The sequence below is a fragment of the Ambystoma mexicanum genome, chromosome 2p (assembly GCF_040938575.1).
Source record: "Ambystoma mexicanum isolate Mex_15411 chromosome 2p, UKY_AmexF1_1, whole genome shotgun sequence".
NCBI lineage: Eukaryota > Metazoa > Chordata > Amphibia > Caudata > Ambystomatidae > Ambystoma > Ambystoma mexicanum.
This window is the reverse complement of record NC_090923.1, coordinates 221,299,095-221,323,947: the sequence shown is the minus strand read 5'-3', so window position 1 is coordinate 221,323,947 and position 24,853 is coordinate 221,299,095.

The following is a 24,853-nucleotide window of genomic DNA, read 5'->3' as shown; positions in this document are numbered from 1 at the left end:
TTTAGCATTTTTCTAAAGCGGAAACTAAGCCACAGGGCATCAGAGCACTGTACAAAAGGAACATGTACAAAGTATTAATTATACACAATAACAGACCATAAACAGAGCATAATACATTTAAAATGCACTACAGATACAGCACTTTCGGTAAGGCATTCCACAATTTTACTGCCCCTCCTGAAAATGGGTTTCATCGAGAAGGAGCATTTAAAATTGGGTATTTCCAGATAGAGTGACTGCGTTGTCCTCTCAAACCTCCTGATATTCTCAATTTCCTAGAAAAATACTTTGTAGAGTGAAAATATAGGGATGTGCATACAATGCAAACTATTTTAAAATGAATCCTCTGTTTAATGGGGCCCCAATGTAAATTCTTTAAAAGTGAAGAAATATGATTACACTTCCTGGCCCCATGAATTAATCTTGCAGCCGCATTATTGCGCTTACATTATTGCGCATTATAGCGCTTTTTGCCCCCCTCCTTTCCTTTTCACCATGATCACCTCCCCCCTCCTCCCCATTCTCACCTTTTTTCTCATCAGTTTTCCTACTCCTCCTCCCCAGCCCTCCCTCTCAGTCCTCTGCACTACTCTCCCTCTTCCCTTCAGCTTAATTGCTCTACTTACTGTTTTGTTGGTCTGATTCACAAGTGTAAATTGCTTCTACGGTTACTGTAGTAATGTTAATTGTTATTTGTATTCTGTTGTTAAAATGTGCAGCGTTTTGGAGTAAAACGCTATATAAACTAAATAAATACAAATACAAATACACATTAAAAAGAGATCTAAGTGGAGCAAATGACAATTTAGGTAAACCCATAAGCAAGGAGTTTCAAAAGTCTATCCAAGTCGTCACATAAGGTTTCACTGCTCTCAGGGAAACTAAATGGAAATGAACTGCTTTTACGAAACAGTTTACCTGTGGAATTAAGGAAAGTTGCAAGTCTGGTGTAAAGAATAGTGATTTTACTCTAGTGGAAAATTGACTAGGGACTAGAACGCATGCTTCGATAAAAGATTTTAGCAACAACAGATCCGGTTTTGCCTGGGAAAGCCTGGGAAAGCAAAAGAAATTCAGTTTTCGATTTATGTATTTTAAAAAAATGACAAGCCATCCAGCTCTCTAGGTCCGAAAGACAAGTACTCAAATGCTGTAGGTTGCCATTAGAAGATAGCTTAAAATACAACTAAATGATAACAGCATATTGGTGTATTGATACATTATACTTTGCTATAAACTCCTTTAATGCTCCATATACAAACGTAAAAAGACAGGCAATAAAATCGAGCCTGCTGAACACCTTATGGCACAGGACAGGGATCTGAACGATCTTGGTCCATTCAAATTATTTGTTGATGGCTTGTCAAATAAAATTTGAACCACCTCAGCACTGAACTTCAAATACCTATTCTTTGGGATAGTGTATTCTAAGAACCTCAAGGTCCATTGTATCAAATGCTGCAGTTAGGTCAAGTAACACTAATACACAAGAGTCCCCATCATCTAACGACTTTATCAGTTCGTCTAAAATGAGCAAAAATGCAGTTTCAATACTACAACGGAAATGTGACTGAGAACATCTCAAGAGCTTCTGTTTTGCTATCCAGTCTTTTAGTTGAAAAATTTTACTCTCTCTCCAGAAATGGGAGAGAAGTATTCGGTCATTAATTGGAGAAAGAGGTAACATTCAGATTAGATTTCTTTAAGTAAAGGACGCACATGTTCAATATTCAAAGCATCTGGGAAATCACCATTGAGTCAAAGAAAGGTGAAAAGTATGGTGCAAAAATAAATTCCTTTACTTGTATTGCTTGACGAGGTCTTCAGCAAAAATGTAGGTTTTAAATTGGACATAACCGTATGAATACATTCTAAGTCAGGTCAGAGAAATCACTCCCAGACATGCAGTGCTTTCCAACCAAATGTATCAATTGTTGATGGTACGTGGACCTTTTCATCTCTTATATTAGAAATGTTGGCAGCGAAAAAAATAGCAAAATCATTATATTTCAGTTTTGTGGTCTGTAATAAAGTGCGCTGTTTAGGGTTCGATATTTCTTTTACAATTGAGGATAACTCTTTTGGTTTATTTATGACTTCAATAATAGGCGAGTTATGAGCTTGTTTTGCTCTCACAATATCAGGAGAACACTGCCTACATGCTGTCTTCAGCCTTTTTGTCTTTTCCGCTGAAGAATTTCTTTACCATGTCCGCGCTTGGGTCCTTCATTTTTGTTTTTGATTATTTAATTATTCTGAGAACCAAGGCGCTGAATATTTATTACGTAGTGATTTCATTACTAATGGGGTGACCCTGTCTATTGCGGATAGTGCGGCTTCGTGAAAGCTCGATACAGCATTCTCAGCTGAACAATATGCCGAATTAGATTTGAATGATTTCGAAAAAGCATTTGATAAGGAATGTTCATTTTCCTGAGTATTTATTTTTTAAATCATGCTTAAATGGATGCCATGTTTGCTCTTGGTAAGTATTTGCATAGCGCAGAGTGTGAGGAGTTTGTGTCTGTTTATTTGTGCTTTCTGTGGTGCTTGTTTGTTGACTGTGTCAAGCGTAGTGAGGTTGAGTGTGTTACCAAGGCGATGGGCATTGATGTCTAAGGAGATACTGGGCAAGATTGCACAGCTGATAACATTGTCTTTTTTAGTTCTCATGGTGGAGCCATGTGGTGTCATGGAAGGTTTCGTTGTCCGCAGTGGTTGGGGTGTGTGTGATGAAGGCATTTATAATTTGATACAAATGTGACTTTTTGGTCAACCATATTTTCATTGGAACTACTGTGGTTTTATGAGATGTTTAAGTTGAGGGACTTGAGTATGCCAATTGCCAAGGAGTATTTTTCTGGCTTTTTTGGTTGCTGGTGTTGTTGGTAGGTTGAAGTGTCAAAAGAAGGGACTGTTGGAGTTGAGTGATTGATGGATACTGTCTTGAGAAGGTTGTTCATTTCATTGTGAAAGGCATTTATCGTTGGGTTGGTCAATAGATGACATGGAAAGGACTGTGTGCATGTGAGTAAGAGGGATAACATGCAAATAATGTGAAGCAGTTTATTTCTGAGGTTTCCAGATGGGTGCAGGTACATGAGGAATTTTGGATGGCCTTTATATTAGTGTGATGTAAGATGCAGCCTCTGGGAGTTAAGGCATTAGGGACGGAAGAGGAGGTGGGGATAATAAGGTCTCTGTGATGAAGCATGTTAAAAGGCAGTGGGTTGTGTGGGATGGGGTGGGCTATGAGTGTTTGTGTGCATGCTGATGGTACGAATGTTTAATAATGAGAATGGGGAAATTAACTCTGCGTAGGGTTTATCTTTGGATTTGAGTAGGGGCTCTGGTCCTGGAGACCTTTCCAGGCCTGACAGCGTTGGTGTAGTTAAAGCCTTTATCTCTGTTGACTGTTTTCTTTGGATGCGCAGGCGAGGATGCGCAGGCGAGGATGCGCAGGCGAGAATGCCTTCAGGGTCTGAAATTATGAGGAAAGAGTTATATCATGTGCCCTGGGCCTATTAATTTCGCTAATGCCCCAGCTGCATGTCGGAGCAGTGAGGGAGCAACAACAGAGCCGTTGAAGGTCCATTGATGTAGGAGGCCCTCAGAATGGCAGGTGAGGAGGGGTAAAGGTGTTCCTGTGTTTTTCGACAGCAAGAGTGGAGTGGTGGTGAACTGAAGGCCAGTTCAGTGAAGGGGGGCGTGTTTCAAGGGAAGGTGGTTGCAGGTATATGTTTAAGTTCCTCTGGCACGTTCTTTGTTATAGAGGATCTTGAGGTGGGTCAGGGATTCCAAAAGACGTGGGCATGGCGTCATTGAGTTACCCAGCACCCCTTTCAGAGGTGCTTTCCAGGATAAAAGTGTAATGTCTTAAAACTCAGAAAAATCTGTAAATAATGTTTATGTAAAGTTTGCATTTGAATGATGGCACCTTTGTTATGTTGTCACTATGATTCACACTTAAAGACAGTTAAACACTTGTACGTGGCATTCGGCTGCATTCCTTAAAAATACAGAGTATCCGGATTGAACAGTGCAGACATCTTCTCTCAGAACAAAGACCCTGTCCTCCCTTCTAGGACAGAAATGTTACATTTTTCTCCTAGCTGACCCATACATCTTTAATCCATTACGGTCTCAGGGTGGTCTGCACACAGGACCCAGAATACATCGTGAAATCAAAAACCAGGGTAAAGAAAAAAGGCAAAATCAAAGAGAATTCACCTGAGGCAGGCGATTTGCTAACAGGCATCCCTGACAAAATTCGTTCGTACATTCAGGGGTTAAAAACAAGTGCAGAGATCATCGCTGCGTCTAATGGCATCAGCACAGCCACTGTTTTCCAGAGAAACTGATATTGAGATGCAAAAGCCGCTTTCACTATTCAAACCTCCAGCGAATGCCTTTCTCCTTCACATTCCCAAAACGAAATAATATCAAAATGGAGAACTAAGCTACAGTTCTCTTTGAAATAAGGGCATCTCGGGAGATCAGTGGCATATATTTAGGATACAACAAAAGACTATCACATTTCCTAAAGCGGAAAGGCTCACTGGAAATGGTGCCACACTTGAATTTCAGAGCAAGTCGTCTGTTGTATGACCTCTGCCCTTATAAATCTTCTTATGAATTGTGTATTTTGGTAGCAGTGCTCCCCTTTGCTCTTTGGCGCATGGTTCAAACTACAGAAGAGTTTAAGTAAATAATAAACCCCTTTGCAGTGGCTCGGGGCAGCAGCGCGGCCTCCTCATTTGCGTGGGAGGTGCCTTGGTGACCCAAGGTGAAAGAGTCTCTCCCCGCACGTTGCAATCTCCTCCAGGGACCACCACTATCGCATTGTTTTATCCATAAAGGCTGCGAATTCAAACACGTCACCGCTGCACGTGGTTATACCAGGTCTCGAGAGTCCACAGTGACGTTCCACCTGGAGAGAATGTCAGGTACTTCTAAAATAGAGAGAACGCTGGCAGAGACACAGGGCCTGATTCAGACGTCCGTGTAAAAATAAAAACAATTTAAATGCACCATATTCTGACAGGGAAAGAATGTGGTGCAGGGATCTTGGCTTTTGGATGAGCCTGATTTAGGATTTGATAACAGCCATAGCAACCAAGAGGAATACAGCGCAGCCGCATGGAGGTGATTCTCCGCCCAGCAGCACTGGTTTAGCACGTCAAGAAAATGAGTTAAATTCCACTGCACACTTTTTCCCTTTATAGACATAGCATTTCTTAGACTGCAGCAACACTTTCCTAGTTTAGTGAAAGTTTAAGAAAGCTTTCTGAAATTAGAAAAGTGGCAGCCTTTAAAGAAATGCTCGCAATGCCACTGGAGCACGTGCTTCCCCACAGCAGCTTTTGCTGCTGGCAAGTAGGATATCTCCCCTCAATACTCCCACCTAGGCCAGAATGGTGGTGCTGGAAACTGGAGGGGAGAATGTTGTATTTCTAGACTCAGAATCGGTTTGACATTGACAATAATGCCGCCCGTCTCCTCCCTTAGTTTGTGATTCTGTTCAATGTTAATTCTCATGTTCAAAGAAATGCTTAGCTCACCCATACACCCTAAAGCAAGGGTCTGCAACTTTTGGCTTGCTAGATGTTTTGTACTACAACTCACATCACCCCAAGCCAGCATTGTCAGTGGCGATGCGTCGTTGGAGTGGTAGTTAAAAACATCTGGAGAGCCGCAGCTTGCAGCATCCTGCGCTAAAGGCTTTAGGTGCTAAATTGATGAGTCAGAATTGTAGCAAACATAGAAGGGGCAAGGGGTGGGTCAGGGGGGCATGGCCAGGTAATGCAACACAGTATCACATCATGGAACCCACGCCTGGTGATATGCATAAAAGGAAAGAGCTTTTTGGGAGCATAAGAATTCCCACAAATTTAAATTTGAAACATGCCTGTGGTAGTGATTTGAGCAAATAATGAAGTTGGACCCTGCTCTACTCATTGGTCCAATACTCACCCCAATAAAAAAAAGCCTGCACATTGCAAAACATATATACTCATTCGGGCAGCATCTTAAAAAGAGCTGAGGCTTTGGCTTGTTCTCTACTTAGTGGTGTGCTGAATCTTCTGAAGCATAGGAGAGCTTGGCCTGGGAACAGATTTGGGAGTTTCCTGCTTTAGCACCTGGCCCTTGGGATGAGCAAATCCGGCAAAGCAAACCTTGCTGAATTCCAAACCCTTTTCCTACCCTGGGGATACATAACCCAAAAGAGCTATCGCAGCTTCCCTTTTAGTCTCAATAGATACATCCTCTGCAAAGTTCTTAAATTAATGAAGAAGCACATAGATGGACTGAGACTAGTTTGGGGTTTTATTGATAGATTGACATCCAGCAAGAAACCTAATGTCTGTACTGTACTCACTGGTCCATTCACTCAAGCAATAGATTAGGCTACCAAAAATCATGATGACCGCCTATCACAGGCACCTCGATTTAACATGCTTTTAATCGGAAACAGTTTGTGCTCATCCCATTCTCATTGGTGCCATTTGAACACCAGTGGACGCCTTCTCCAAATCACCATCTAATATGATGTGGTCTATGTATCGCCAGATTAAGCATAACAACTAAACCTGAAATAAACTAATACGTTTGGATAGATACTGGATATAAACTTTGAAAAAAAACATACGTGTTCGGAACCCTGTTTACCTCACAGTGGAGAGGGTAGAATGCGGAGGTAAAGGATGCCAAGCAAATTGCTTTTTGGTGGCCATCAGTAATTATGAATTTAATGCTAAGGGCTTACGTCCCACCTAGAATTGGGGGAGCCAGTGTATCAAGATAGTATGGTCCATGGTGTCAAATAATGCTGACAATGCAGACATCCTAAGGTATTTGCATTTATTTACTCAGCACTTTCTGCATCCTTCTTCCTCGTCATCGATCGAGTCTGCACGCGCTGAACTACTTCGTGTTGTCTTGCTTCTGAATCAACAGGTAGGGGTGTATCGGTCTCACTAGCATACAGCTTAACATCTCCCAAATGTATCCAGGAACGCCTTTCTTGGACTTTTATTGCAAAAGAGGCAACATTTTCGATAATGTAGGGACCAGTAAATCACTTCCTAGTGCAATTGCGGACTAGGATTGGGTCACCCACAAATCATTTAGGTACAGGTAGTAGTTCGTGTAGTCGTGTTGCTGAATGGTCTTTGCTTGCATCCTGACAACAACACCACTTGCTCCTGTATTGATCTGAAATGACAGAGTTACTAGCGGTCATACATGTCAAATAATCACTTATCTCATTTCCCACTGTAATATGCCAGAGGTTTATACCCCAGGGTAGTCCTCTTTGTAAGCACTGCTGGCATAACTGTCCCATTTGTATGCAAAAACAAGTAAAACTCTTCAGAATAATTGGGAATCCCTAAAACTATAGCTGTACAAATTGCTTTCTTTAATTCATCAAACCCTTCCACCAATTCCTCAGTCCATTCTATGTTCTCCTTACTCGCTTGTGCTTTTTTAATGCCTGCAAAAGTGGTCTTGTGTATGAACTATAATCAAATACCCATGCTCTAACATAGTTACATAGATCAAAAACTGTTGCATCTGCTTTATCATGTGCGGTTTTGCTGTTTTCAAAATTGCCTCTGCTCTTTCAGGTGTTACCTTTTTTCCCTCATGCGTAATCAACTGGCCTATGTACAACACCTCTTCTTGACAATACTGTAATTTCTCTTTGTCCACTTTGTATCCTTTGTCTGCTAGGATGACCATTAACTGAATTGAGTCTTCCCTGCACTCATTTTCTGTCGTGTTGCAAACTAAAATGTTATCTCCGTACTGCAGCACAACACTTTTCCCTTTTAATTCAATATTGCCTAGGTCCATCTGGAGAACCCTATTAAATGGAGATTCACAATGCTCTTGAGGTAATCATGTGTTCTTCAGCTTAGTCTGACGAAACATAAATGACATCAGATCTTGAGAGTTCTTATGCAACGGGATTGAGAGAAACGCGCTTTTCAAGTCAATCACCGTGAAATATTGTGCCTCGACAGGGATACTACATAGTATCGTCACAGGATTTGGAACTAGAGGAAACTCTGCCTCTACAATCTGGTTAATCAGCCTCATGTACTAGATTAAACGCCACAACCCTCCCTTCTGTTTTTTCACAGGATACACTGCAGTATTACATGGTGACTCTGACTCACTAGGATACCTGTTCCATTAATGTTGAAACAGTCTTAAAATACCTTCATCTGCCTATGGAGACATCGGGTACTGGCTTGCTCAAGGTAAAACTGCTCCTGGCTTGAGTTAATCTGAACTTCCCCTAGCCCCTTCAATAGGCCTATGTCATAGGGGCCAGTGGTCCATAACGAGATTGGCACTTTTTCTAAATCCCGTCAAAATATTCTGAACATTGCGGCGCTATCATCATTCGTTGCAGGACCTCTCTTTTCTCTATTCTAATCCAATAAGTAATATTCATTTCAAATATCAACTCATCGTCTGCTGGATCATCTTTAAACAACTCCTCATCTTTGACTTCAGTCAATCTATACCCTTCCCCAATTGTAATTACTGTTCTCCATGGCCTGCCCTCATCCCATCCTTCAAGCATGGCCAATTCCCCTTGTACTTCAGCTGCAACTAGTTCTAGAGGAATGACTTGTCCCCCCTCTTTGTCCATAGGTATCTGTCGTCTAAACAGAAACTCATCAGGTATTCGCATAGTCTTTCCCACTAAGTCAGGCAACCATGTTAACAAAATGCGTATCCCACACAGATAAACTTCAGGATCGAGTGGCACTCCAAATTCCATTAAAAATTCACCCACATTTAAATAGTGTATCCCAGGAGTGGAACACATGCCAGCATCAGGAAACAAAATCGTCATGTTGAGCATTGTCATTAAATCCTGCCCCAGAATATTGACTGGTGTCTGCCGTGAATACAATAAAGGTGCAGACATGTCACATTCTCCCACAGAAATTGTCAATTCATCAGTAAAAGGAACTCTACTTGTAGATCCAGAGAACCCTTGAGCATGCATGGCATTTCCCGATAACGGTAATTTTCCCTCCCGTATACAAGAGCGAGTTGCACCTGTGTCTACCAAAAAAGAAAAATATTTGCCTCCTATTGATACATCAACAATCGGTTCCTCTTGGGGGTCTGGTGTTACCGATAGTACTGAACACATCAAGTCACCCTGTGAGCTGTCCTATTGTGGATATATATTCATCCCAGAGCCTGTGAAAGGGCTCCCTCCCATCACAGCGTCACCTCCCACTTTGGGTGTCATTAGTTGTCCTGTGTTTGTGTTCTGCTGTATTTGCATGGGTGCGTGTTGTGACTGTCCTTGCAGTGGACTCAATGGTGCTTGCTGTAATTGCTGTGATTGTTGCATTTGCAGTGCTTGCTGTTGATACACTGTCTGATCTTGTGCAAACCCATTTCTAACTTGTGGGCTATATGTCGGAGGGTAAGCTGTCCCCCCTCTTGAAAATTGCCCATTCTGTACATACCCTTGACTTCCACACAAACGCGTAATGTGGCCTGTCATGCCACACGCCCAACATAAAAGAGGCGCCCTTCTAATTTGCCCTCCTTGCATATTCTGGTTTTCGTTCTACACATTCTGAAAGCTATTTTGATTATTTTGAATACCACCACTTCCTCTGAAACCCATTCCTCAGCCTGTTTGCACAAACCCACTTCCTCCTTAAACAGTCTGTCGTTGATTATTTACCTTCGATACACCCATAGGTTGCTGAGTTGCCAGCCTTTCTCTGCTTGTCAAAACAATGCCCCTTCCAAAGTGCATTTTGATAATTCGTTCTGCACTAGCTTGGCTTCTTCAAGCTTCCTAGCCTCTTCTCGTTTCTTATTCTTCTCTTGCAGCAGTAGACAATGATGCACTATAGTCAACTGTATATCTGCCCATGGTTTTGTTTCCATATCCACTAATTACTTGAGCTGCCATAATTGCTCCCATATCTGAGGTGTCAGGATACTGCGAGCTCAGCGCACTCCATACGTCTTCCCTACAATTATGGCGATCCATCATGAGTTGTATTCTGTGCCATGACACTAGAATAACCTGCTTTTGCCCAAATGTCATCAGCCCTTTCCCCAAGAATGGCTGCTAGGAGATCCTTATTTTCCCCTGTGGCTAGTGTATTTCCTCCTGTCATTCTTTCTAGTTCATGAATCCATTTTCCTGTACCCATAGTTAAACTGGGAAGTTCATATCTTAAATTATCCTTGCCCATTTGGTGACAAGGAATATACCGTTCTCTGGCCCGTCCCTACTCCAATAGGGGAAACTGCGTAAAACCAATTCCACCCTCGGCTCCCATTGTCTGCCTATCCATAGTAAGGATATTGGTTCCACATTGCCTTCTTCCTGGTAATGACCTTTATCTGTTCACATATGGTGGTGATTCTCCTCTCTCACTCTGCTCTCGTCCTTTAGGGCGCTCGGGATATGCTATAGGATCAGGCATCCTATCCTTAGGTCGTTCTAAATCTGACCATCTCACTTCCTTGTCTAGCATCCCTCAGGACCACATAGTCTTCTTACTCTTCCTCCTCCTCACAGAAGGTTTCCCTGTCTTCGTCTGACATATCTATTCCGCAACTAGTATGACTCTCTTCTCTTTCATCTCCATTCAAAGTCAGCCTGTCTAACGACAAGGCTCTATGCTTGAGATTGAATGGGCTTCCTTCTTTGCCTCGCGACTGAGCAATTATGGATTGATCTTCCTTTCCCTTGCTTCTTGATTCACCTTTAGTTCTCATCTCTTGATAAACTTTATCGATTCTGTCTCTGATGCTTCGTATCTCAAAACTCCCATCTAGGTTTACCGTAGATGGTCCTGGCATTGCCTTCTTTAATAGAGAAAACTCCTCTAGGTTTACTGGAAGTGGTTCTGCTGCTGTTCCATGTGGCAGAAGAAACTTTTCTATATGACTCCATGATATCGCTGGACATGGTTTCAATAACCACTTTCAAATATGCTCAATGTCACCTTCCCTTTGTCTCCTTTTTTGTTCTGTTTCTTCGTCTAATTCCCTTGTTTTTTTTGCTTGCCATCTAACCTTTCCTCTTCTTTTCTTTTCTCTTCCCTTCTTTCGTTTGTATTACGCACTTCTTCATCTCTCTGTCTTTACATTCCTGTATCTCGTAATTTCTGCACTTCCTCTTCTTCTATCTCTCTTTCTAGCCCATCCTGTTCTTCAAGCGCTCTCTGCATATTGTCATACTTTCTTTGGTCCTCTGCCCTTTCTTCATTTCTTTGTTGTTCCTCATGATACATTTGTTCTCGTCGCTGTCTATTCTTTCTTTTATTCTCATCTTCCCATAGCCTTTTTTCTCGTTATCTGTCTTTTTTATCTTGTTCGGCTTGGTCTTCTCCTTGCCTAACTTCATCAATGCTTTTCCCATCAAGTTTAAGCAATGTCTGTCCACCCATCCATTTGTTCTGCATGTCAGCTTTATCCTTTTCTCCTTTCCATCTCTTTATCTCTCATTCTATATCTAATGATATGTTTGTTTGTTCACTTTTCAGCTCATTGTTCTGCAAGGCATTAAAAATGTCTTCCTTTATTTTACTCTCTTCTGAACTATCACCACTGCTATACGCAGGTGGCTCATATACCGATTACTTTACCCTGTTGCCGCTTTCAGTTCTCTCAACTGATATAGTTCTACATCTTCTGTACTATCGTCATTTATTTCTGACGGAGTAGGGGGAGCAGAAGGCTCAACACCCTTCTCCTTGCTCTGGTTAAACATCCATTCCTCAGAGGGTGGATCCACTCGCTCCTCCTGATACATCTTCCAGAGCTCTAAAATAGCTAACATTTTCGCCAACTTTTTTCCTGTGAGCTCTCCGTGCAGGTATGTGGTCAAGTGCTGTAATACTGCTTTTGACAGTGATCCCGCTTGTGGCCATGGCATGAACATCTTATCTGCAGTGCCTTTTACCCATTCTGCACTGTACTGTTTGATCTTGGGCATGTGTTTTGGCAAGGTTTTACACATATGCATCAGTGGTGTGACTTCTACCATTTTGCCAAGTCTCAATTGACTGTCTATACTTACCAGCGTATACACAAAATACATTTCAGAAAAATAATCAAATATGAGCATGCTCAACACTCTCCGCTCAAGCCTTTACTTCTCAATGCTTTCAAACTACCCTGCGGTTGGCGCCAACAATTACCCAAGATAGATAATATCTTTTTACCTCTATTCAACACAGCCTATTTTTGCCGTCTCTCCCAATACTTCCTTAAGAACATAAATTCACAAACAGACAAACTAGTCGACTTTCACATGTACGTCATGACACCTCTTTTCACTTAGCCTCTAAAATACTCCTATGGCGTCTGAATTGTCTTCTTTTGCAGACCTGTCTGTGTGTCACCTATTTTTATCCACTTGGATTTTAAGACAATGCCTTCTGTGCTACTTGAGCGAGGACTACAGGCTTTCAGTCGCTATACGTCTCACTTCAGCACTTTATCATATAGCTTGACCTTCCTCGTCACACAGTAAAAATATCCCCCCATCACTTTATATCACTACAATCCCACCCCAACAGTTTGCCACTATTATTAGCCTACTCACTATTTGTGTTTCATCTTTAGGCTCTCTGTATTGTCTCCCCTCCTTCAGTTCGACCATTGTTGCCTTCAGTATGCTCGGCGCCTGTGGAAACCCAGAGGGATTGAATCAAAGAGGGATCCATCCCACCTGAATCTTCTTTGCTTGCAAGATTTTTTAAAAATAAAATATTTTATTATTTTATCATTTTAATGTAAACCATACATCTTACAAGTTGACATTTGGTCCAAACTGGCTATTCAAATAACACTCACTCATACAAAGAAAAAGAAAGGCAGGGTCTTAAGTTGTCCATTGTTTCTCCCGCAATATGCTTAACAAGCTCTCATCTGCACACCACTAATTTTCACCTTTTGTGTAAATTAAAAGTAGTTACTGCGCTTCTTCCCATCTATTCCATATCTTATCTGCTTTTTTCAGGCATCCCTTGGCTGTGTATACTCTTCGTTCCATCGCGATACAGATGTTCACATCCGTTACCCATTCTTCATATTGTGGAGTCATTTCAGAACCCCACAGTTTAGCAATGTTCCTTCAGTTTCTCGTATCTAGACAGTTCCCCCTCCTCCTCCAGCCCGAGTAGCAACAACTTTGGATCTCTGTGTATCACTCTCCCCAGTACCCGCAAGAGTTTGTCACAACACTTCTGCCAATATTGCTGAATACAAGCACAATCCCACAGTAGATGAAAGAAAGTTCCCTCCTCCCTTTTACACCATAAACAATGTGGGTCAGTGGTCTTCCCCCATCAGTAGAGCGCCACTCTTGGGTAGTATATCCTATGCAGTATTTTGAATTGTATAAGTCGAAGTCTGGATGAGATGGCTACCTCCCGCCGGTACATGAGGGTCGCTACCCAGACTTCCGGTTGCATGACCCCGATATCTCTCTCCCATTTGGACTTCAAACTGGTTAGTTTAGGGCTGGCAAAGGAGGTAATTATGTTGTACTTAGTAGATGTGATTTTAGTGTCAATTTTTTCCTGGACTATGTTCCTTTTGAGAGGGGTACTCTCAGCCATACTCTCCAGTGTGGGAGGTGAGCTTGTAATGCATGTTGTATTTGTGTATAGCGTTAGTGTTCGGTAATTGGGAGGCGAAAGCGGGATTCTAAAGATTCAAAAGGTACTAGTTTGCCACCCACGACAACATCAACAACTGTCTTTATCCCATGTTGTAACCAGTTGCGCCATCTCGGAGTTTATTGACTTCGGGCAGATTCCTGTTGTCCCATAATGGTTGTGTTGGGGTGATTCTTTTATCCCACCCTATGTATTTGTGTGTTTCTTTCCAGATTAGGGAGATGTGTGATAACATAATTTGGGGTTTGAGCTGCGTGCTGTCTTATTAAGGGGTTCACTATGGGGCCTATCATGCCGCCCGATGTTTCCTGCTCTAACATGTGGCAATGTACTGTCCCCGTGTAGGATATCATTGACCACGACCATCTGGCTAGCCCAGTAATAGGACTGTAGCCGTGGAAGCCCAATTCCCCCTTCCCATATGGATCGCTGGAGGGAGCTCAGTGCAATGCGTGAGCGTCCATTACACCACAGGAGCTTTCTAAGTGTGCTGTCAATCTTTTTTAATTTGTTTACTGAAATGTGTAATAGGGCGTTCTGTAATATGTATAGGAAGCATAGAAGTGCCATCATGTTGAATAACTCTGCCCTGCTTAACAAGGTCAGTGGGAGAGAGACCCAGTTCCGGGCATCCTCCATAAACCTGGTTGTTATCGGGTGGAGATTATTAGCCACGTATTCATTTAAGTCATTGGTGATTTGTATGCCAAGGTATCTGAATTGATCTGTTGCTATTCGAAAGGGGCAGTTATCCGGCACTGTACATTTTGTGTTGCCTACAGGAAATAGTATTGATTTGTTCCAGTTTACTCGTAGCCCGCTAAATGCTCCATAGCTGTCTAACAGGCCTGTGACCGTGGAACAGGAGTTATATGGCTCTTTTAGATAAAGTAGCAGTTCGTCCGTGTATAAGGAGACTCTATCCTCCCACCCATCTACCCAGCAGAAGCCGCTTCATGTTGGTGACGTTCTCAACAGTACGGCCAGTGGTTCTATGGCTAATGCAAATATCATGGCTGACAGTGGGCACCCCTGTCTGGTTCCCTTTCCCAATTTGAAGGGTTTTGAGGGCCACCCATTCACTGTTGTTTGTGCTTCGGGGGATTTGTACAGGAGTTGTACCCAGCCCATATATTGGGGACCAAACCCCATGCGGTGCATTATTTCCCAGATTGCCTCCCAATACACTGAATCAAAAGCTTTTTCAAAGTCGATTGCTAGTATGGCCGAGGGATTTTGTATGTTGGATGCTTTTTCCATCACTGAGTGCAATCTGTGTATGTTAATGCGGGTGGATCGCTTTGGCATGAATCTGCACTGATCAGGGTGAATTAGTGTCATAATGACCTGCTGTAATCGATTGGCGAGCACCTTTGCTAGTATTTTGGTTTCACTATTGGTAAGCGAGATCGGTCTATATGAGCTGCAGCCATCTGGGGGCTTGTCCGCCTTGGGAATCACTATTATCATGACTTTCTGCAGGTCTGCAGGTAGGCAGCCCTGCCTCTTAGACTGTAAGAACATTCACAGCAGGTGCGGGGCAATTTTGTTCATCCCTAGTTTACGCCACAACTCAATCGGGAAACCGTTTGACCCTGGTGTCTTTCCTGTTTGTAGTTCTGAGATGGCCATTGTCAGTTCCTCCTCCGTGATTTCCCTCTCCTACAAGGTCTGTTGGTCTGCACTGAGGGCGGGGAGAGCAATCTCATCTAGTATTGACATGTTAATTGGTGTCGCGTGTGGTTTGTATAATTCTGCATAGTAGAATGCAAAGCCTTCGGCTAATGTCCTGATCAGTCAGTAGCGGGTCTGTTCCCTCCGATCTGATTGCTCTGACTTGGTTACTTCCCATATCTCGTTTCTCTAACCATGCTAACATTTTGCCTGCTTTATCGCCAGTCTCATATACTCTGGCCCTCATCGTTCTGTGTGCCTGTTTAGCGCAGTCTAATGCAACATTTTGTAGACGTTTTAGGGCAAGCATCAGTGAGCGATGTGTTTCAGGCTGGTCCAGGGTTAAGTGATTTGTCTCGGCCTGGGCAACCTGTCGCTCGGCTTCAGCAAGTTCTTGCTGGTGTTTTTTCTTGTGTGCAGCGGACCATGATATAATCTCACCCCGTAGTACCGGTTTGTATGCTTCCCACAGCACTCCTGGGTCATCCACTGATCCCATGTTTAGCTCAAAATATGTTTTGGTCACTAGTTGTATCTGCCCCAAGAGATCTGGGAAGCCCAGGTAATAGTTGTTCAATCGCCACGTAGGAGGGGGTCGTGGTCTTGTTGTATTTAACTCGATCAACAGAGGAGAGTGGTCCAATATACTGCGGTGCAGCAGGGTTGCAGTGGAAGCCCTATGGCTGTCCACTGCTGGGAGGAAAAAGTAATCTAATCGCGATAATGAGGCATGTGCTCTGGAGTGATAAGAGTATTCTCTCATCTCGGGATGTAAGTCACGCCACACATCCCGTAGGCCTAGAGCAGCAGCAAACACTGCCAGTTTAGTACGGACGGAGGGGTTTCTCCCTCGCAAGTGTGAGAGGTCCATCTCCATTTCCATAACTTCGTTGAAGTCTCCACCAATTATCATTAGGTCTGAAGTGTCCCCTGAGATTATGGGCGTGATATCATGTATTAGTGCCGTTATCAGTGTTGGGGGAGAATAAATCACCAGCATTGCAATTGTCTGGTTCCAGAGTGTCCCTGTGATGTATGTATATCTGCCACTAGTGTCTTGTATCACACTTACGAGGGTCATAGGCAGCTTTTTGTGTATTAGTATAAGTACTCCTCGGGAACTTGTGGTGAAACCTGCATGTATCACTAGTTTGTATTGGTGCGTATAAACAGGTTGCATGTGGTGCCCACTAGGTGTGTCTCAGTTAAGAGGGCCACATCCGGTGTGTGTCTATTCAAAAACTGTGTGATGAGCCTTCTTTTGATCCCACCACCCATCCCGTTGACGTTCCAGGTTAGGAGCCGCAGGGTTTTGACATCCGCATTAGTGGGTGCCATTCAGTAGGAGAGATGGGGCAGTCTGTGGTGTGGTGCTCAGTGCATGCGGGTGCTGCATTGGTTGTGTCGCGGTACTTGGTGCTCTTGCTGAACATGTACGAATTGACTTTTGGATGCATTTTTTAAAGACAAAATTAGAAATAACCAAACTTCCCATCCACCACCCTATACTCGGAATGATGTCCTTTCATTGCGGGATATTTTTTTGCGGGGTTTTTTACCGCAGATTTTTTTCAAAAAGAAATCCTCAAATTTTTGGGGGGTGTACAGGAATATAAACAAAATTAAAGGGGATGAGGGGTTTGGGGGATAATCCCCCAAAAATAAAAAAATAAAAAATTCGATGAGTTTAAAAAAAAAAATCTGTGGTAAAAAACCCCACGAAAAAACATCCCGCGATGAAATGACATGGAACCCTATACTCCACCCAACTTGAAGCATCTGTCGCCCAAACAGTCAACAACAAACACCAAAGAAGCGTAGCTGAAGTGAATCAACCACTAAACAAACAGACTAGAGTAACTTTGTCGTGTGCAGGTCCCTGACCCACTCCCGGCACAATAGAACGGTGGGTGATGTTCCAGGGGAAGGCGGGCTTCCATCTGGGCAAGCCGCTTGACAATGTGTCTCTCCGTGGCTGATGTGGTTGCAGGTTTGCGTCATGTCAACATGCTGTTTCTTCTCCCTTAGTCGTAGGGGTTTCGGGTTAAACCATTTGTTTGTGCTCTGGGCGTTAGTCCTCTCTCTCCTGCAATTCTGGCACATTTTCCGGTGCAGGCGGTTGTTGGGGTGGAGGATCATGCCTCGGTCGAACTCGGGGGTTTCTAATTCTGTTGTCTCGTACCGTTGTCCTATCTCCTCCAATGTGTGGTTCTGCCCATTTCCACGCCTTTTGGGATCAGTAAAGTGGACTCTTGTGCCTTTATGAATATTTTCAGTTGGCTGGGAACATCAGGCCATATTTCACATTTAGGGATTGCAGCTGTTTTTTAAGTTGGTCGAAAGATTGTCTGTTTTTTTGCACTTCTCTGTTGTAGTCCGGGAAGAATGCAATTTTTGACCTATTGTAAGTGAAAGTGCCTTTTCACGCTTGCCGTCTGGAGCAGTGCATCGTGGTCTCGATAATTCAATAGTTTAGCTATCACTGTGCATGGTGGGACATCTGCCACTGGCCGTTCGGTCGGCACGAGGTGAACTTGTTCGATCGAAAAGAACTTAGAGAATGATTTTGCTTCGAACATGTCTGTGAGCCATTGTTCCAGGAATAGCTCCATGTTTGGCCCTTCTGATTTTTCTGGCAAACCCAGGATCTTGACATTGTTACATCTGGATCTTCCTTCACTTTCGTCCACTCTCTCCTCCATGGTTTTTAGTTGTGTTGAAATTCTGGCTAGTTGTTGTTCCCCGTTCCGCAGTCCGTCTTCCATACCAGATCTGCGCTGTTCTGCATCTCCAGTACGAGATGTTAGATTCTGGAGATCGTGTCGGAGGAGGGAGACCTCCATATAGATGTAGTCCATTTTCTATTCCATGGAGGAGTGTGAGTCCACGATTTCATTCATAACATCTCTCAATGATATTGTGCTCTCTGCTTCTGCCATGATGACTGACTAGTCCTGTCCCAGCTGACTGCTTGTTGTGGATGTAGTGAATTGATCGATTTTGCTGTGGGTGGTCAGCTTTTTAGATTTATTCTTGCCCATGTTGGGCACAGTTGATTTCAGGTTGTGGTATTGGGTTCCGTTCTGCAGGGTGTTCCGGGGTATCGCTGCCTGGATTAGTGCGTCCGTTCAGTGTTGTAGCCAGCCCCCGTGATGCCCTTTCCGTACTCTTACAGTCTTGTGGTGTCTGCGTGTCTAGCTTGGCGTGGTTAGTGGGCTGCTCCGCATCCGTCCGCCCTGTTTGGCTGACGTGGGATCTACCCAAGGGTTCCGCCCAGGGGGTCAGCTCCTTTCAGCCCCTTTCCTCTTTTCCCCGTGTCCAGGTGTGATTATGTCAGCTTGGCCCTCTGGTCTGCAGAGGCAGCTGCAGAGCCCTTTGACAGTGTTGTGGTCCTCTCCCCACCTCTCCCGGAACCAGCCTCGGGATTCCAGTTCATTATATCTGAGGTCTTTCCCCTCCCAATGTGGATGTAAGTTAACAGTAGTGTGCAGTAAGGGGGGTTGTTTCTCTCCACCTCTCCACTGCCCAGGGCAGTCACTGATTGCTGAGGCTAGGCAGGGAGCAGGGAGGGGGAGGATTCGAGCCCCGTACCCACACATGCCGCAGCCCCCAGGTAGTCTATAGCAGCCCCCGGGCCCTGTTATTTTGGGGGCTCACCAGCCCAATACGAACACCCACTGCCCCCTCCCACCCTGTGTTGCTCCAACTGTGTTGGTGTTTCTTTGCCTTGCTGGTGTCTTACCCCCGGGTGCGCGGGGAGCAGGGAGATCCTGGGCGTGGCCACAAGTTCGTGTTCACCATTTCCACTATTCCTCTGGGGGGCAGCGTCAGGTCTGAGGAGCATGCTGGGTCGTTCTGTGGGGTGGGGGAGATTGATTCCTCAGTGTGCCGTGATGGCCCAGGACTCCTCTCTCCTATGCTACAAGCCACCTGCAGAACGCTTGTCTCCAGGGCCTTCTCCCCGCCCGCAGTGATTCTCTGATCAGGATCTCACCAAGCTCCCTGGTCCATTACATTCCAGTGTGCAGCTCCCGCTAGGCTCAGTCTGCTCCAGCTGGTTCAACCGCGGGTGGCTGCAGAGCAGTTCTGCGGACACCTCAGAGGGTCAGGGAATGCTGCAGCTCCTCCGCGACAGGTCGGTCTTCTTCGCTCGTTGCAGAGCAGGGTAGCCTCCCTCGCACACCACACCGCAGGGCAGAGGCTCCACTCAGCCCGCACAGTTGTCGCCACCCCAGTTGGCAGCCAGCTGGTCTAGACGCGGGTGGCCGCAGAGCAGTCCCCCCTCCTTAGGCACCACGGAGGGCCAACGGGTGCTTGAGCTCCCCTGAGCCAGGATGTTTATATTCACCCGTTGCAGAGTGGGGCCTCCTCCCTCGCGCTCCTCACCGCCGGCCAGGGATCGCACTCCGCCTTTGCGGGTGTCTCTGCTCTGCTGGCCTCATTACCCCACAGTATTTGGATGCAGTTTGTCCGCCCGCAGAGCAGTGCTATGGCTCGTGTTCCTTTCGGGTACTGCTATGTTGTGTTCGGCTCAGCCATGCTGGTCGTGGCCATTTTGTCCATTCTTCACCGCGCTCGTGTGCCTCCTACTCCGTGGCACCGGGCTCACTCAGGAGGCTGCGTTCACTCCTAATATTTCATCTGCCTGTATGTTCACCTATCGGGAGATATGCTTTGCGTGCAGGATTGCCACTCATAGCAGGCTGTTTCTCAGGATATTTGAAGCTGCTGCACGAGCTTCAGGGACTCACGTCCTCATTGCTTTGCTGCTGGCCACGCCCCCTCCTTTACTTGCAAGCTTGCCTATTTCGGCTGCTCTCCACATCAAACTTTGCATACTTCCAGCTAGATGGCAGAAGGTATCGGATTATCCGAAAATCTTGAGTCTACTAAACCTATGGATCTGTTATCTAACCATCTCACCCGCTACCACTTGAACCAGTATATGGCCCTCTAAGATGAGGTGGCGCTCTTATGGGAAGGATGGGGACAAACTATAGGGCTCTTTGATACCTGGCCCTCTAGAATTGGTTGGCATGCTTGTACCCTTCTGGAATATTCCACCTACTAGCAGCACGCAAGCTGGTATACCAGGTCCTGGTGGTTGGACTTGACCATGCCTTCCCACCCAATTAACCCAACAGCTATCATCACTCTTACTTTCTGTCATTCAATAAGCCTTCGAAAACGGCCTTGCAAACTGCACAACTCCTGGGAATAAAAATGGGAGTGTGAGCCTGCTCTCATCTCCTCGCCTCAGCGTCGTCCGCCCAAGTCTATTTTCATCTAGATCACATTACTGGAGACCACGTTTTGGGCTTCTTCTTTGTATTAAATGGTTTTTAAACGGATTAATACTTGGCACTTATTGTCCTATTGCTGTACCTTGGCAGGGCTTGGCCCATCTCTTGAATTGATTTTTTCTCTTGAAGCTCAACAACCACTTCTCGGCTGCACTGGCCTTTTGAAACTGGGCCAACCAAGCCCTCTTAAATTCCTTCTTGCTCGTCAGCTACTTTTATTAACTGCGCCACACTTTCAGCTTTCCTGCTCATGGGGACTCAGCTTGCTAAAACATAATGTGGAACATCCAAATTTCCTATGCATATGTATACCTTGGCACATCGCCGCAATTTATTCACTACGTATAGCCATCCTTTATGATTACTTAGTCGACTTGCGTTTCCAGCTTCTGTACAGTTATAAAATGGTTTGTCTTTTCTTATGTGCTCTTCACACATGTAATCTTCATTTTGCACGTAAAAGGTCACTCACTACTTTACTTTGTCACAGGATTCTATATGTTCTCTTTACGTTCTCTTCTGTTATCTCTTCTCAGTGCGTCACTTTACATCATGTGACGTCACCAGTCTGCTCTTTCGTCATCTTCCCTCGTTCTTCAGGGATCTTCCCTAAGAGACTGTCAGCTCTTTGAGAATACATAAAGAAAGGTTTTCTCAATGGATACTTTGCTTCAAAGGCTGCTTGTGTTATTGGCATCATTAGAGGTGTCTTTCTTGTCACTATTTCCGGTTCCCAACATATAGGTCGTTTAGGGGCGGGACGTCCGGTAGAGAATGTTGGCTTCTCCTCTACACAGAACATTAGCTGGGCCATTTTCCTCTGGATTTTCCACCAGTTCCCATCTTGCTAGACCTCCAGCCTCATGATTTTAACACATTTTCCTTTTAATTCAGCTTCTCTGGCATCTCTTAGATCTTTCTGCAAACCATGAGACTTTAGGCTTCTCACCAGGCCCCTTCTCCTAACAGGCCTGTGTAGGTTGCACCTGGACCACTGGTTGTTATAGGTATTTCTCTCCCTTAGAGAGTCATTGCCAGGCAGCCGTTAATGCCCTCATGCCAGGGACCAGTCTCTCTTCATTCTTCCTTTGGTTTACTGGTTGCAATCCTATGCTTGCAGCCCTCCATTTCCCTCAAGGTGTGGGAAAATAGAGGCTACACTACCCCAGTGTGTCTTCTTTTGTTTCAAGGGTTCCAATTGAGCAAAGCTTTCAGCCTGTACCTCTGTCATCTCTGGGATATATGTCCAGTTGTCCACCAGCCTCACTTCCTTTTGGGTATCTACGCCTTCACAGTCTTAACCTGTAACAAGGGTGGTATGGCTGGCACACCCGGCTTAGCTGGGATCATCTACTCTATCAGCTTTCCTAGTCCACTTCATAATTTCCTGATGGGAACTGGACATCCTACCTGCACTCCCATAAATTATTCTATCTATGTATCTGAACTAGAGGATTGGTTATTCCTCAAATTCCTACTACTCTGCATTATGAGATTGTTATTGGTTCCATACTTTGAAAGGTAACACCATTGTCCTAACTAATTGTTTTTAACTGGCGTCAGTGAGAAGTTAGAATTAGGCGCAATATGAGCACCTGTCTTTTTATGGCCCTGTTCTGACACTTTAAACTTACCTCGGGCCACCAATTGGCCACACTGGAACCACCCAACCCTGCCACACCAGGTGGTGAGGTGAGGCGCTGAGCCACCTCTGATTTAAGATGATGTTACTACAGGAGATTGGCCGCAATCCTGGGTCCCTGATCCTAAATAAGGCACAGTACACTGTAGGGAATTGTATAACCCATGCAGGCTTTCATTTTATGTTTGTAAAATGGGGCATGTTTTCATTTCACGCTCTAATTTGATTTCTTTTTCTCAATTAGCATTTAAATGGTGCATTAACAGCACAAACCCGTGCAGGATTGTATATAACAAAAAAGAAACAGAACACCGTATTTTGTCATTCTTCACATTTCTTTCTGCCCCATCAGTTTTCTGTTATCATGGTTTATTATTGCATTCCTAAGAGTAAACGCTACTCTTCTAACACATCCACACTATCTATGAACTTTGAGCAACTACCTGATCACACTTTCCCTGCACTCCTATCCCTTTACTCCAACAAGTCCCCTTTATCCACCTGGACATTTTATTGGACCTTTTTCATAACATTAGAAGCTGTATTCTGCCTTCGATGTTCAGTCAGTCCCCATATGTCAGTCATGCTATATATATTATAACTGCCTTTTCATTGACACATGTCGTAGGTCGTTGTTCCTCCGACCGATATGGAAGGGAAACACTCATACCAGGCAATGTCATCTTTTTTTACTTGAATGACTGAAATACCTCTGAGCCCACAAGTTTGGTCACAGAATCAAGGCGCCTTTACTTCTACTTGTATTTCTCCAGACCGGAATAGGATTTTTTTGCAATGACACTTTAGTGTCGACACAGAGCAGGATAAATAAACACATATAGATCTGAAGGCAGCACCAGTACCAGTGCGGCCCAAGAGAACGAAGGCTCTTCCATTGCAATGCATTTCAGACTCATGCTTTGATATGTCATCATTTGAAATCGCTGTGATATGATTTGCGGGCATTGAATTCGCAGCTCGTGGAAGTGCTCTTCTATTTTCAGACCCTGTGACTCATCTGCTCCTGTACAAGGTTATCCAGACACGTGTTTCGAGAAATGCTTTATTGAAAAGTCTTGTGTTATTGCATTGAACTCCGCGTATTGGCTGATGAAAGCCACATCTGCACTGGGCGAGTTAAGAGTGGTGAACACCATACCCTTATGACTGAAGGACTGATGCAATATCCAGTTAGGCAGGACTGCAGATGGTAATTCATGTAAGAGAGTTTCATAAAGGCCAGAGTTGGATGCCATGCAGGGGCGCACGTGGAGGGAGGCCAGAGACAGAGGGCAGAGTGGCGGGGCTTCTGCATCATACAAAATTACCATCGAGTCAAGGAAGAACAAATGGAGAGGGTATCAACAAAAATGACATGCAGGGAGAAAGGAAAATAAATAATGTGAGTGATGTAAAAGAATTAATAGAGAAAGAAAAATGAAATGGGGAGTGGGGATGTGGGATGAAAGAGTGATAGTGAGAGTTTGGAAAGTTGAAACGTAGAGGAAATAAGATAGAAGACCGGATTGATCATGTTGGACCAGCTGTGAAGGATATTTCCCTGCAACAGAACCTGCATTTTTGGAAACATTATCCCCATTGTAATCAATATGTCCTGGTTGTGGGCCTTTGGGGGGCAGGATTCCAATCAGCGCAGGCCTAGGAGAAACATCACAATACAAATGTGTTTTCATCAAATTATCAAATGAAAGGCAGCTAGGCTAGTACTAGTTTCACTTACTATGCATGTGTCAATACTCCTATATAGAGACAGATATGAAAGGTAGGCCTTCGCCATCTACCCAAACAAAAACATTGAGAGGTTATTAAGGGTGGCATATGGTTTTGTTCCTGGGAAAAACAAAAAGATGTATCAAATAAAGGAAGCAAAGCACAAGGATAAGTGTAATATGCCCAAGGTCAACCAATTTTCATCAAGTAGTGAAGCCCAAATAAGGATTCAAACCTTTGCATCCTAAGGCCCTTCATTTTCTTTGTTCTTTTTTCTTGTCTTGGTGTTTTTTATGTGATACAACACTTGATACTGGTGTGTAGTTTATTTATTGCTAGGCATTCACATTTACCCTATAAGAAGGTTGAAGTAAGCAGCGAAATATAATTGACCAAGATCACACAATCTTGAACAGGTCAAAAAGGTGGGTCACCAGTATCATATTATTATTAATATTATTACTATTATTATTATTATTACGATTTTATAAAGCACACCACGCCCATGGGCTTCAGTGTGCACACATAACAAACACCATAGGAGGTACAGTGACAAAATTCCTAGGTCAGATGTATGGTCAACAAGTGAAGATTTGTTTAATCCTTTGAATATTGCTCAAATCCTACAAGTTGCATAAGAGACATCTTGCAACCCTTGACACCGTCAACAAAATCACCGGTAGGGACATTACATGATCCTTAATCCAGACAAGGGGCCAGTGTATGCATTTTAAGCACATTTTCTAGGAAACCTGAGATTGCAGCATGTTTACAACAGTAATTGGTAATAGGCACCAACAATCAGCTATTAC